Raw genomic sequence first — 14,077 nt, forward strand, 5'->3', positions numbered from 1 at the left:
AAATCTCAGCAGGTACCTTTGGGCAAGTCACTTTAACTCTCTCACTATCTACTGTCTTATCTATAAAATGAAGATTAAAATGCCCAACATGTCTGCCTCCTGGCATGGTGGTGATGACCAAGAAAGTTTATGTGTTGATGAATGACTTATAAACTATTGTCAATAAAATGTGAGGTATTATTAGTAATAGCTTGTCATTAAAGATTCATGGTTTGTGCCACATCCTTTGTTTCTCAAAATTAACGTTCTTACCCAAGATTTACTTAGGATCTAGAAATTCCTAGCATCCTAGAATTTAATGAGGTGTTAATTTCTCAGACCACACAACAATCCTGTGGGCCATGTTTGGCAGGGAAGAAACTGTTCCACAGAGGCAAAGGAAATCGTCCAGGGTCACACAGCTTGCTGATAGCACAACTAGGTTTCCAACACACATCTAATAACTGCAGATAGGGACCTCTTTGCATTAAAGCCCAAAGATCTGAGCCCTCTTGTTTTCAAATACCATAGGTTTTATTGTCAGTGAGACCTAGTTTCTCTTATTATCACATTCAATGCAGTAATGATAATATCTGAGATTTTATGAAATCTTATACCCTTTAATGTAAATTTTGGTAAACGTACAGTATTCTTATTGGCAACTTATTTTACAGGTGCAATTTAAAAATGGGTCCCTGGAGATCAGATTGACAGGGTACCTGTGTTGCTGATGGATAATTTTTCACATGGATTTTTAAATGGCCCGTTACTACAAAATGTTTTATGCTTATAAATCATAAAAAAAAGGAGGTGTGTGATCCTGCATCTGTGGAACTTTCAGTGCTGGCATAGAATAAGAGGACTGAGGTGCATATTCCTTATCTGTACATACTAGTTATTAAGTGAGTAAGTTATTAAAAAAACAATATAGGTAGGGAGGTCTAGATTGCATTTAAGTTTCTAAAGGAAGGATGGTGATGAGGTATAGAATTTTAAAATAGGCTTTTGAATGTAGTCTATAGAAGGCACATGGTAGAAGTTAAGAAGAAATTACTTCACTAAGCACCATTCTTTTGTAGAATAGTAACAATAGCAAGCAAAGACATTGATGACCTCAGAGAAGCATGAATAGCACATGATGGCTCAGATTATATTGACAGCCTAACCTGACTCCCAGGAATTTAGAGCAAATTTGGTATGCAGAAGCCAGATAGGTTTCTTTAAGACCCCTTCTATTTTTTTAAAGATCTTGTTAAGTCAGACTTGGAGGAAGAACAGAAGATACTTTTTTTCCTGGAGTGGAATACATTTCCCTCCCTGTAAATCTTGTCATTCGATGGCAGTTCAATAAGAGGAGACTAAGCTCGGGACTTTAAGTGTAGTGTGGAAAGGGACCTGGATCAGTCCTCAGGAGCATTCCTATTCTCCTAGCTAAGGTTTCCATCTAGGAAGCCCCAAAGGGACTGACTGAGGTCATGATACAATTTTAGGACCACAAGGAGCAAGGAGCCCAACTGAGAAGCTTTTCCTTTAAGCATAAGATCATGACTTCTTACTGTGATAGCTAGCCATGGTGCCACAGCATAGATCTAAATAATTGTGATTAACAAACAAATAAAAGCCAGGATTGTTGGTATTCCTTTGCCCAAGTGAAATATAAGCCAACTAGTTATATTTCTCAGACTTTGTTCTCTCCTCCTGATGACAAACATATTGAGAATCTGATATGTGCTTAGCTGATCTGATAATCAAAATTATGAAGAAAATTGAGGCTGTCCTTTGGTATCCAGTCAGTAAGTTTCATTTGCTTAAAGATTAGTTAAAATAATGTCACAGGGTGCCGGTTCTGCCACAATGAATGTCAGCAGAGGTTTTGAACAAATCTGGCTGCTGCATCCTGGTACAGGACACACCTCTCCGATACGCTGTTCTGGGTATAGAAGAAGCCACAAAAGAACCTCTTTGGCTACTTTTATTCTGGGTAAACATACCCAAGATCTCTATCCAGAACATTACTGCACGGAACTGTGTGTGCACATGTGTATAACTGAATCAAAGTTCTTTCCTGTACCTGTGAACAATTGAGTATGGCTCTGCTTAATTTTTGAGCTGCTGTCATAATTTTCTTATTCATCAGAATTAAAAGTTTATCATTATAATCACTATTGTAATCATTATCATCACCACTACCAATTATGAGTCCTTTACATGAAGATAAAGGTGAGTACTATTACTCTCATAGGTAAGGTAACTTTGGTTTAGGGACATAAAAGATGTTTACATAGGAGAATTTTGGCAAAGTCCCTGTTCAAAGTTAGGGTCTTTGGATCCAAATGGGCTTCATTTTACCATCACATCATACTGCATCCAACACATGCCGGCCCCTGGAAGACTTAAAACCTGAGGATTAATGGAGGAGTTTTGCTTCAGTTAGGAACCGCCATCTTTTTTTTTTTTAATTTTTTTAATGTTTATTCATTTTGAGAGACAGAACAGAGCATGAATGGGGGAGGGACAGAGAGAGAGGGAGACAGAATCCAGAACAGGCTCCAGGCTCTGAGCTGTCAGCACAGAGCCCAATGTGGGGCTCGAACTCACTGACTGCGAGATCATGACCTGAGCTGAAGTGGGATACTCAACCGATTGAGCCACCCAGGTGCCCCCCCCCTTTTTAAAAATAGTAACCACCATCTTTAATCTGACCACCTTGGACTTTTAGAAGATGTATAATTTGAAAATAAGAAGATACTTTAGATCATACATGTATGTAAAGGTAATAAAAACCCTACCACATAAAATATAAATCATTGCCCTTTCTATCACTCAGCTCTTAAACTTGTGTTTTTGGGTGATTGCTGCCCACCCACCATCTCATTCACAGTAACCCCTTCTTAAGCCATTCATATCCTTATTCAACAAATATTTTAGAAAGCACCTGCTTTATATCAGGCACTGCTCTAGGGGCTAAAGAAATGGCAGTGAAAGAACAAATACAAAGTCTCATCAGAATTCAGAATAAAAATGTGATGATTAAAATTGATCTTGAAACAGTGATTGGTTTATTTTACTTAGAGTCCAGAAAAACCACTAGTTTTTCTCTTTCCCAATATCACTCTGAATCAAACCACACCCACAACTGAGTCTGTGCATGTCCTGCATGCAGGGCATTATGCTAGGTTCTATGGAACTATCAGAAAAAAAGAAGTCTTGCTCTCAAGTAGCAAGAGTATGAATGCAATGTTTCCAAGAATTGGGATTTTTCTAAGACTCTTTCTAGGATTCATTCTTTATAATATATCCATTAATGCCTTAGCAAATCACTGCTTGATAAATTCATGAAGCCCTGTGTGTCTTACACGTGTTCCATGGTGTAAGTCTTTAGGGATTAGGCATTTCCACCTGCCAGTGCCATGCCTAGCAAGATCTGATGCAAAAACTATTTCCCTAGCATGCCAATTGGCAAAGGCATGACATTAGGTTTTGTTCTGGCAAACAGATTAGCCCTCTAAGGGTTAATTAGGAAGACAGCCCCTTTCAAGGCCTAGTATTGTTTACTTCAGTCGTTTTCATGCAAACTGCCATGTTTCACTTGGGTACTAATTGTGCCTGATGGACCCATTATTTTGTGATCAGAACAGTTCCTTAGCTAGCTCTCTGGGGGTTAATTAAATGGATGAGGTAGTGCCCCGGATATTACTAGCAGACAGGACCACTTGAATTTCTCACCAACTGCCTTTGAAAAAGTCCTGTTACTATGAACAGTCGGGTTTCGCAGAACCAGTGGTGCCTTCCACAGTTGGAGTTTATTAGGTTACTGTACCAAGACAAGCCCAGCTGATCCATCACTACAGGCCTACCTGGCTTAGCCCTGTTTTGCCTCAGAGGACTTGTGCCAATGGATTCTGGAAACCTAGCCTGCATATAGGCAGCCTGTTGACTGCAGAAGATGATTCCAGCCCCAGGTTAAATATGTACACCTCATGGAAATGTCGGTGTCTTCAAGCTGAAGGCACTTAAAAGCTAGAAGAGCGGCAGTCTACCCTGAGACACTATATTAGACACAGCAAGAGACCACAATGATTGGTAAGGTGATTAGACATTGCTCTGATGTTGTTATGCCACTGCTGTGGCCAATGGGGGCTGACCTTGTAATCTGCCAGTTCTCTTCCCTTTGTGGTTTTTTTCCCCCTACTGAATTCCTAGCTTAAGAATCTTTGTGTAAAATGATCGCACATTAGTTTTTGTCTCATGTTTTTCTTTTCTTTCTTTTTTTTTTTTTTTGCAACAAACCCACTGGGATTTAATAACTAGTAGAGAATATTGTGTACTGAGGTGTGGATGAGGAAATGGTGAATTCTAGAGCTCAAATATCTAAGCCTTTCTGTGTTTGGGGCCATTGGAGAAGACAGCAGACCAGAAAAGGGATTTTCTTTTTCTTTTTCTTTTTTTTTTTTTTATATAAGGCTTTATGCCCAGACCCACAATAGCACTTAAAATGAAATCTTTCTGTTGCATGTAGAAATGTCCGAACTATAATCGTACGTAACTTAGGAAAATGGTCTTTTCCTAAAGTTGTCTATGGAGTTAGCTCTTACACAGTCTTTATGTCAGGACTATGGTGGTTTGCTTGTAGAAAATGTAATGTGGTGGGAAGTGCACATGATAGAGTGTGAAGACCTAAATTCAGTTCTTATTTCTTCCTTGTATTAGTTGTATGATTGGAGCATTTACTTTACTTCTAGTCTCAATTTCCTTACTTTAAAATGTGGATAATTATACTGACCTACTTTCTGCCATAGGATTATTGTAAAAATCACACGGAGCAACTGCCATATATTACATGGCCCAATTAATACTATGTAAATGAAAGACTGGCAGGATTAAAAAATATGCATAGTCCAGAAAAAAATGTTCCAAATGTATTAAGCATTAACAATCAAGTGTAATGTGTAAGCCTTAAAAACAAAAGAATCTGTAATGATGGATGACATTTTATTATATTCCTCCATTTCTATACATACAAACAAAAAAGTATGAATTGTTCCTAGCTGTATTTAGCAATTTCTATATTTTTCCAGAAACTAACCTGATACTGAGGCTTTTTGCCTTGCCTCTATGATACCTTTCTATCAGAGCAAGAAAAATGTCAGAGAAAGTTATGTCCATCTGATGTGGGTAGAAATCAATTGTAGCATTAGGAGTAAAGGTAATACTGGAAATATATTAGGCATGTGAAATGTCCAGAACAGGCAAATCTGTAGAGACAGAAAGTAGATGACTGGTTGCCAGAGTGACTGCTAATGAGTACAGGACTTTTTGGGGAATTGATGAAAGTGTGGTGATGATTGCACAACCCTATGAACACCCTAAAAACCATTGAATTGTACATTTAAAATAGGTGCATTGTATTATATGTAAATTATGTCAGTAAAGCTGTTATTCAAAAAAGTACATTTAGAAATTTTATATATATGTATATATGTAATTATATATGTATAATGCATGTATGTGTGTAAGTACATATACGTATTATATATTAGGACACATGGTGCTAGAACTGGATATTGATGAACATATGGCCCTGAAATGGAATATACTGATTCCTCAATGAAATCTTTGAATAGAAAAAGAGGAAGAGCAGAAGGTAGTTATCAATCCTGTAGCAATACAGAGTAATACTAAGGACTGCATTCCATGGGAATCTGGCAAGCTGTATCAGCTTCACATCTGAATCTGGTATCTGACCTCTCTCTTCCAGTATAAGTTTTTTTTTTTTTTTTATCTGTGTCTGTAATGTTTAAACATCTGAGCACTATCAAGCCTGTCCCTCTGGGAAGTTCCAACAAAGCATTGGTCTTAAGACTTTCTGGCAGTGATACAGAATACCTTTATGCCCTTTCATGCCCCCAACTCATCCCACTTACTCCCAGTGCTTAAGAAATAAACTATATATAAAACTCATAATTACACAAATCATATACTAACAATATGTATTAAAATATAGTAAATATATATAACTATTATATATGTATATATAACTATTATACATGTATATATATACACATATATATGTGTGTATATATATATATATATATATATATATATATATAAAACATACCTAGGAAAATGTAAATGTTTAATAGTAGATTACATTACATTGAATAAGGTGTATTTTTTAATGTCTTAGGAATTGCAGTGTCTTCATCCCATCAGCTAATCTCAGCCAATCTATTACATTTTAAAAAGTCCATATTTTAAAATTCCTTGATAAATTTGGATTTTTTTTTCCTAATTAGACTTACTGTGTTGACTTTGTAAATTGGCTGGAAGGCTATATTAAAAATTACAGGAAAGTCTATTTTGCAGTTTGCCTATAGTTCATCTGTGTTTGTATAATTTTTATTTCTGCTGTATAAACTGTGGTTTGCTGGCAGAGTGTTTTTGAAAGCCATTTATCTATTTTGTGACATGTAGTTTAAGCCCAGGAATAGAAACTTTGAACTTAAATTAAGCAACTGCAGTATGTTGAAAAACCAGGATTGAATTAGGTCATCACTTTTATACCTATGTATGGTAGCACTTCCTCTCTTGCCTTAAACTACTTTGAGTACCTTTTGCAAGATAGACTGTGTATGGAAGACAATGAGTATTTTAGATAGCTGTAAAGTTTTTCTTAATTAGAAAAAAATGTATGAATATAAATTCTATTTTCTTTTGGCATGGTAGTGATTGTATTGCACACCTTCACTCCCACCGTTAGTGAGAGCAACCAATGTTGGAGTCTACTGGAATAGATTTTAGTGATGAAAGCATCAAATATTTTGACCTATTAAGGCTTTTAATATCAACTAGCAGCTGGAGTTCTTCATTAGCAAACATAAACAGCTAAGAGGGATGATTTTTGAATTGGTAGAGCTGTTTATTGAGAACTGCCTAAATGTCAGGAATTATGCTTATCTCCAGAGATATAAAAATGACCAAATCATTTTTTTTGCTTTAAGATAGCTCAAAGCATAATAGGGGTCAAGATGCAGTGTGGTATGTCTTATGATGTAACAGTACATAGGAACAGAGAGGGCATTAGGGAAGGTTGGCAATGATTGAGCTTTCTCTTGAAGAATAAGGAATTAACTTCAGGTAAAAGTAGGAGAAGAAGAGCCTGGGAAGAGAGAAGATTCTATTTGTTGTTCACAGAAAATATCTATTGACCACAGTCTCAATGAGCAGTTAGTAAGTGGGAGATCTGGTGTTCACATCCTTTTATTCTGGATTCTCAACCCTACTGCTTTATAAATTACATAAAGAAGAGAGATCTCTTTTTCACTTGGACGGTTCTCTTAATATGCCTTGTTAACTGGCAAGCACTGTGTACAAGGCCCATTTTAACAATATGGACTGGAATTTCCCAAAGTGTATCTTGTAGAACACTAGTCCCTGACAATGCTTAGTGACAAATGATTCCATGGTTAAATAATATTAAGAAAGGTTGAATACTGTCTCCTTTTTGTAGATTGACAGTATCCATTAACATAGAGTTTTGAGAAGTCCTGCAAATAACAACTAAGAAAAGCTTAACCTTGCTTAGCTTGATGATTCTGAAATGAGTTAGGCATGGAATGTATTTCTTTGGGAATATATTTCCTCTGAACAAAGACTTTGGAAAAAATTAGTGTATCCAATACCTTATCAGGATAGAAAAGAACAAGTTGGTTTAATGTAGACTTTTTTGGTAATGAATTATCAATTACCCCATTTGTAAGTATAACACTTGTAACTTCAAAAGTAGAATAGCAAACATTATATCAACCTGTAGATTTTAATTGTATTTCATAGTGCTCTGGAGTCATTTTATATAGGGTTCTCTATGGAAAGTGCTTCTAAGATTAACCTAAATTAAGACAGTCTCTTAACATCTAATATAACATAGTATTTTTGTAAAAACAATGTAGCATTTTAATCTAAGGTCATATCCATTCCTGTCATTCTATAAAAAAATAATGGGCTGAGTGTGAAGATGCTAAAGATAGTATGACACTTCACTGCAAAAGAAATGCCAGCATATCAACTTTCTGTATAAATCTTTGGAGTTGCAAGTGACAAAAATACAACTCAAATAAGCTTAACCATGGACCCTGGTTCTTCTCCATACACCAACAGAATGGCTGGTGTCAGCTTCAAGATCATTCTTAGAGCAGCAGATCCCAAAATATATTTTCCTTGATAGATCCTGCCATTGACTGATTGGCTTAGGCTGATCACTTTGCCAGGAGCAGAGTTGTCCAGTCAGGTCTGGGTTATATGCAAATCACTGGAGCATCACTGGATGGGAAGGAGATTAGATGAACCACATGAACTCTGCATATTTATCAAAGGATGTGGGAAGGGTAATTTTCCCATGGAAAGAGTGCTTAGGATGAAAACATAAACTCTTCACAGTTGTCATATCCTACTCTGAAACCAATATAGGTTGTGACCACATAGATGAAGCAAGACTTACTCAAATTATGACCAAAGGCTTCAAATAGGACTAAAGAAAGCTATTTAAAATTTTAAAAGATACTGAATTTTCAGAATATATCTCTTAAAAAAAGATAAATTTTTAAAGTAACATAGCAGATGGTTAACAAAGAAGAATTCAGTTTTTTCTTCCATGAAAACCTAACTTAAAAGCAAGCCTAGTTTTTTTTTTTTATGCAAGTCCATGATAGTAATGAAAAATGATGAGAAAATGTATTGAAGCCCTTAATGTTCCAGTGAAGAGTCCAATTCAGTGTGGAAGCCACAAAAGTACTTCACCCTTGATTACAGCTGGGCCTTCTTCCTTTTCTAAGTTCTTATGCTTTATGCGTATAGACTTGACATAAATGTCTTGAGACCCAACAGAGATGCAATATTGAGCATGAAAGAAATGGGAAAGGCGTACGATCCATTCAGAGTCCATGTCTGGGACTTACTCCTCTGAGCAGCCCTTCTCCACCACCTATGCCTTCCTTCTCTATCAGGATGCTATCAAGCCACTTAAAAACAGAGGAGAAGACCATGTGACTACAGGGAAAAGGAAGAGAATTTGAGATCTTTTCTGTCATAAGGAATTAAACCTGCAAGAATGTAAGAAATAAAGCCAATTCATACAGGAGGATAAATCATAAGGAAAAGAAGAAAAGAGTTTTCAGCATTTTGCTTTGAAATGCATTCTGTAAGTAAAGCATACTATGATTTCTAGAAATTCTTGATTAAAATCTACCTTCCCTCTGGGAGGCTACGCATTTTATTGTTAAGGTTTATTTCAGGGAGGTGGAGGGAAGGTTTGTTTTCATCAGAAAGCAAATTAAGTTTTAGTAAAGCCTATGTGAAAGGTGTTGACATTTTAGAAAAATAGAAAGGAATCTCTCATTTATATAATATTGTAACCTTAGGCAAGTGGGAAAGACTGAAGAATGTGTGAAAATAGTGTTCAGATAGTTGAAAGGCTATATTTATAAAATAACAGTATTAAAAAACAAAGACTTAGATGTAAGTGTAAAAACTTAACACTTAAAAAACCTTGGAAATCATAATTTATAATATAATCATCTCTATTTATGACTTGATACCCATGGATAATATCAATATGCTTTTTTGGTTTTTACTTATAAATCTATTTACTATAATTTTCTATTTATTAGGAGAGTCACTGTTCACCAAAAGAAAGACAAACTCAAATCATTGCTACTCCTTCTTTACTTTAGAGGTAGGAATAAAAAGAAGCACTGATAAGAATTTTAAGTTTCCTGTTTCTAAAAGCTTGATAAATATTGGCTATAGAACTTCAAACTTCATCCAATAAATATAACATATATTAATTCTCTAAAATTCATAACATATTGTGTGTCAGTTAAGGTATAGACAGGAAGAAGTCGGTGTATATGCATGTGGGTGTGGCAGTAACACAGCGAGACCAAGGCAGGTCTTACCAAATGTCTGTCTTCTGATCAATTACTAATGACCTTTTGACACCTTCTGGTGCCTCTAAGTAAAAATGCTAAAAACAGCCAAACCAGCAAAAATGCAAAGTCACAAGGAAAGACTGAGATGCAACCACAGTTCCTCTAGCTCAACTGAGAGGAAAAGAAGGTGAGAGAAGATCCTAGATTCTCCATGAATTTGTCTCTCATGCTTCTCTTGTGGTCAGCATTTCTCTTACCAGCCTGATAAGTACATGAAAGGAAAAGGTCACCAGTGCATCTCGGAACATGGGCACCTTGAGTTCTATTACAGTCTCCTCCCTTCTCCCATCAGAGCCCCGCCCCCACATCACACTTAGGTACAGCTCTATAACATTATCAATTCTATTCTCTGGATTGTGTTTTCTACCTGCTGGTCCACCACTTGTTTCTGCTCTTCAGGGAATGCTGGGTCAGTGGCACAAGGTGGGCTAAGGTTGCCCTGTGTAAAAGGTGTCTGTAATAAGTTTACATTTTTAAGTAATAGCATTGGCTGGTGGAGGGGGATAAAATTTTAACCGAAGTTACAAATAGATCAGACATCTCCCCTAGTTCTGAAAGGCAAGATATCTATGAAAGTTGTTGTCCATAGAGTACCTTTGGACAAATCTCGTGAGCATGGTATATTGGAAAAGAGTTTGCTTTTTTTGGTGTGATGAGCTTTATCTTGAATCACATAATTATGTGACCCCAGATAAGGAATTTCAAGCTTCATTTTCTTCTTTTTCTTATCTACAGTAGATATTAGCTTGCTCATTCAGTATCTATTTATTATAGCAAACACTTTGTGACATATTCTATACAAATTACTAGAGATACAGAAGTGCATATAGTGGACCCTCAACAACCTGTAACTGATAGTAAGCACTGACTATATAGTACTTGGCCTTCCTTCCCTCCCCTGACCATGACTATTGTTAATTAATAGTTGTTTATATTTTATTGAATATCTTTCCTGGGGCTAGCTATTGAAAATAATACTGCTATTATTATTACTGATAATAATAAATCAGGAGCCATAATCCCATTTGCAAGCAATTTATGGTCCAGCTGGGAAGACATAATCAGCTTTGAGAATCAAAAGTAGCTGAGATTATTCCCTGCCTTTAGCATTTATATCCCTGCTTTTTAAAAAATACCAGTATCCAATATAGACCTATTATATCAGAATCTTGTCTGAAGTCTGGACATGACTTTATTTTAAAATTGTCCAGGTGATCCTAACTCACAGCGAGAGTTGAGAACCTCTAGACTAGAGGTTTAGTTTGCAACCCCTGACACTGGCCATAATGCCTTGATTGTAAACACTACCTGAACCTGCAACAAACTATGGTATTCCAGAAAAGGACTCAGAACCAAATTTGAGTGCAGATTTTTATTTATGCATATATACAAGTGAACTACAGTATGAATTATCTAGTGTCTGCAAGCTCAAATAACTTACACATAAAATTTCCAAATAATTGGTATTTTCCTGTGAGGACACACTTTCATGCCAAATTTATTGCATTTGAGAACTAATAGACGTCCCGTCTCTCCCACTTACCTTTGATCTCCTTGGGGCTTTAATTCATCATCTGTCATTGTGAGACCCTTTCTGTCTGAAAGCTTGGGAGTGAATAGCAGAGGTTCTTTCTTGCTGTGAGAGCTAGGATTACTCAGTCCCATCCTTGAGGACCTGTGCCACAAGTTCACATGAAAAATCCATGCTATAAAATTAGGTGTCGAGTGCTGGTGATGAAGGACCTCCTGGCTGCATTGTGTCCTCCCTGGCAGATGGTGCTAGAGCCAGTCCTGGCCTGTCTGTGTGAAATAATGCGCTCAATAGTAACAACCAACAGTCCCAGAACTATGCTCTTTGACTTGGTGGAAGCCCCCAAATTCCCTACAGTGGATACTGCCTCCTATGCATGAGGTGTGAGCAGTGTGCTTTGTGTTGAAGCGGAAATAATGTTCAAATGATAGCCTAATAAACTAGTCATTACTTCTAATTACTGGTATTAGTACTTTAAATTTCTATTCTTGAGGATTATTGTTGTATTCATTATTAAGCAGTTCTCAAACTTGAAGCACTTTCCTACTTTGTCAAAGATCAAGTTGCCATAGGAATATATTTGGGCTTTTTCAGAATTCATAATTTTGTTGTTCAATTCACTGCAGAGAACTGCGTGCTTCTTTAATGAATTAAAATTTAAATTTGGAACACTGGCTGGGCCCAATTCACCCACTGCTGATTCAGAGCTCCTTAGCATATCAAAGCGATGAGACCACAGTGCAAGAGACAACCCAAACTGTATAATGAGAGACAGGACACATGGAATTGGAGGCAATGCCTACAGTGCCCAGGGCAATTATGACTTTGAATATTCTATACTCAGTTTTATTGTTAAATGCAAGAATTTCAACATTTCACTGTGCAAACTCTGCATCCCAGACTCTTAAATATTCTTAACCTATGTATCCTTTTTTTTGGGGGGGGGGAGGTGGGCAGAGGATGGCATGGTTCTATGACAGGCACACCTTTATTCTTGATCATAACTCTGTTTAAAACACTACATCACCTTGCAAATTTCCTCAAGTTCCAGTGATGCTGTTTTATTGGAAAGAAGGAGGCTGCTGCAGAAGAAAAATGGTACTTTGGAATTTGAAAGGGAATGATCGGAATGCAACTGTTATACTAGGTAGGCAAGGTTTGAAATCTTACCGAGACTCCCTTTGGGGTTTACTGTGAAGATTAAAGGTCAAAAATGAGGTTTGAGTGAGATCATCAGGATATAATCAGATCTAAGAGGTAGAGATTTATATCTGTTGTTCCCTGCTTTATCACCAATGCCTAGAACAGTGCCTGGTATGTGATATTCATTTAATAAATACATTTTTGGATAAGTAAATATCACATATGCAAATAGCCAAAAGACCTGTTGCATATGGGTATTCAACAAATGGAAGTTGCTAGGATTGTTTCCAGAATTAATGAGATATGAAAAATAATGTATACTCAGTAGACCAGATGTAAGAACATAGAATGCTGTAGAGAGATACTTTGAAAATAGATTAACTTTTCTGCAGGAGACTGAGGATTTGTCATATTTGTTACGAACTTGTTCCAATAATGTCTGAGTGTATCCTTTCTTATGGGCTTGGTCTTTCCATTGGAGTAAACAAAATTTATACTGGCTGAGAATGCTGGAGTTAGGATGATGTCTGTTTTTCTGATACCATGAAATGTGCCTCACCTAGCTGTCACAGCCAGAAGTCCTCCTGAAATGATGGTTGTCACACAGCATTATATATAGGTAAATAAAAGCATGGAGAATATCATGGAGAAAGGGGTTAGCTAAAAACAGAACTGTGTTTCATCCTTTCTTCAATTTCTTCTGATAGGATAGCATACAAATGTTCAAATTTGGTGATTTTACCTGAAGGAAGAAGGTAACAAAGTGAACATACAATAGGCTTCATCTAAAATCACCAAATTTGAACATTTTCCCACATGCACACAAGTGCTCTCTCAATATATATTCACAGACCTATATAATAAATACATAAACATTTTAATGGCATAAATATTTGTAAATAAATTACAAACGATGGCATATTGTTCCGACTATTTAACTATTTCAGCATGTATGTGTGAGTACCTACAATTCTCTTCTACATAACCATGAAAACATAAGTACATATAAGGCATTTGACAGTGGTAGGATAACATTATTTATGATCCATACTCAAATGTCCCCAATTATCATAGTGATATCCTTTTAACTGTTATCCCAGGGTGGGGAGTATTAGTATTAAGGGGTGCCTGGGTAGCTTAGTTGCTTGAGTGTCCAACTCTTGGTTTGGGCCCAGGTCATGATCTCCCAGTTCGTGGGACTGAGTCCTGTGTCAGGTTCTACACTGATAGCACAAAGCCTGCTTGGGATTCTCTCTCTCTCTCTCTCTCTCTCTCTCTCTCTCTCTCTCTCTCTCCCTCTGCCCTCCCCTGCTTGCTCTCTCGCTCTCTCAAAAAAAAAAAAATAATTACAAAAAAAATCTGCTAGGTGAATACATGGATGATGATAATGCCACAAAGCGCTTGATGCTGCCATGTTGCACATTGCTAATGTGCATAA

At 36.7% G+C, this 14,077-nt stretch overlaps 1 protein-coding gene across 13 annotated transcripts in view; it reads left to right on the top strand.

The window, feature by feature from the left end:
* The window catches only part of LINGO2 (leucine rich repeat and Ig domain containing 2), a 1,171,177-nt gene that overhangs the window by 1,062,243 nt on the left and 94,857 nt on the right, over window positions 1–14,077 (top strand). The window contains exon 1 of one of the 13 annotated variants that reach the window (XM_058695159.1): window positions 3,721–4,062. The exons of the other annotated variants lie outside the window; for them this stretch is intronic. The gene's annotated coding sequence lies outside the window, so the exon portion shown is untranslated. Of the gene's footprint in view, window positions 1–3,720; window positions 4,063–14,077 lie in introns of those variants that run through there. 13 annotated transcript variants of the gene reach the window in all.

The sequence above is a fragment of the Neofelis nebulosa genome, chromosome 12 (assembly GCF_028018385.1).
Source record: "Neofelis nebulosa isolate mNeoNeb1 chromosome 12, mNeoNeb1.pri, whole genome shotgun sequence".
NCBI lineage: Eukaryota > Metazoa > Chordata > Mammalia > Carnivora > Felidae > Neofelis > Neofelis nebulosa.